The sequence below is a fragment of the Musca domestica genome, unplaced genomic scaffold (assembly GCF_030504385.1).
Source record: "Musca domestica strain aabys unplaced genomic scaffold, Musca_domestica.polishedcontigs.V.1.1 36, whole genome shotgun sequence".
Taxonomy (NCBI): Eukaryota; Metazoa; Arthropoda; class Insecta; order Diptera; family Muscidae; genus Musca; species Musca domestica.
This window is the reverse complement of record NW_026712318.1, coordinates 6,938,230-6,939,853: the sequence shown is the minus strand read 5'-3', so window position 1 is coordinate 6,939,853 and position 1,624 is coordinate 6,938,230. Positions and strand designations below refer to the sequence as shown.

Below are 1,624 nucleotides of genomic sequence, written 5' to 3'. Positions count from 1 at the left end.
ATCAAAATTTTTGGCTGAAGAAGTAGCGGTCAAGTGCTAGTTATTAAATATCTTCGTAAGTCCTGAATTATACTAGGCGTGTTTGCTGGCGGCAATTTTTTATCGCTCTCTTTTTAACATGGCCCTTGCATTTATACAAGACAATAATTTTCTGCAATTTTCTTTTTCATCATTGCCTTTTCTGTCATTGTTAATTATATTTTTGTATAAAAATAAAGACACCAAAGGAATTGCCAGAATATTTCTAGTACGAGCAATTTGTCACCATTTTCATTCCCCTTACACCCCTCTCCTACAAATAAAGAGTTGCCGCCGAAAAGATGGGTAATATAAATTTGGACTAAGAGAAACAATAATGAAAATTCGAAATTTATTTTCCAGCAACGAGATTTTCCTAGTTAAAAACTTTAATCTCTTGGTTTGTTTCATCAATATTTAAAAGCCTAAATGGAGTTTTGCTACATTTTACTTAGACAAAATAATTAATTTTGAAACCAAAAAAAAAAAAAAAAGAAAAAAATCAATAAAACTTAACAGCCTAGTAATTTATCGAAGCTGTTAAGTCCTCCGATAGAATTTGGGTTACGAAATAAATCTCTGTGCTTCTAAAAGCATTGCCCTCCATTCTATTCAGCTGCATTAACAGAAGAGGGGTTTTTTTTACAACAATATTTGTCATCAAGTAAATCGGCCGCAATACTTTAATTCATTAAATAAATCTGGGATAAGCCATTGCCATGATTCTTTGCTTTTTTTGTGGGTCGGTCAGCGAAATCGACTCCGACAAAAACACACACACTAAAATAGGAAATGCAATATTTTCAACACATGAAAGCACAATTGCTGGTCAAAAACAATTCAGATGGCAAAAAAATGTGATATAAAGTTTAAATACGCCTAACTAAATAAATTAAAAGAAAGGAAAAACACAAAAACAAATGCCGATATTCATATAATGGACATCGATATCCCGGCAAACAACGAGGCAAATGAGAAATGTGTAAAAAAGTCTCCATTGCCAACTGAACACAAACGTCGGGCGCCAACAGCTAGCTTAGAGAAAGAAAACGCCCAAACATTTCCACTGCTCGTTGTGGGTTTTCATGTCGGGACACCTTTTTATTTTTGTGTTTTTTTTGTTTCCCGTTTTTGCCCGATTTTCGCTGCCATTCTCCGTCCAGTTCATGACATGCCTCATACTGCGCTCGAATGCACCCATTGCTGGGGCAATGCAATGCATCACAACAACATGGAAATGCAATCGTTGGAAAAAAGTGCATTGGCGCGACCGTACCGTTCAACAAAATGAAATAGAGCTTAATTTAGTCACGAGGCGTACATGCGCCAAAGTTAAACAATTGTAATCAACAATTGCATTTGCAACGCACTGTGGGTCAAATGTGGTGGCAGTGATAGCATAATAACATTTCTGTATAATACTGCAAATGCCGGCTACATCGTCAGAGAAAAGACCAATTCAAAATTTCAGATTCGTTCCAAAAATTCATGGTAGGCCTTTTTAGTACTCAAATGCACAATTAGTTTAGTTTGACAAGTTTTTTCATCAAAATTTCATACATCGTACTAAGTTTTCCTTCATGGTTTTATTTATTATTCAATTTAA

At 34.9% G+C, this 1,624-nt stretch overlaps 1 long non-coding RNA gene across 1 annotated transcript; it reads left to right on the top strand.

Moving 5' to 3' along the window:
* Window positions 1–237: 237 nt before the first annotated feature.
* On the top strand, window positions 238–736 carry LOC109611948 (uncharacterized). The gene is made up of 2 exons (XR_002194204.2): window positions 238–324; window positions 382–736. It is a non-coding gene; the product is annotated as an uncharacterized LOC109611948 (long non-coding RNA).
* Window positions 737–1,624: the final 888 nt, after the last annotated feature.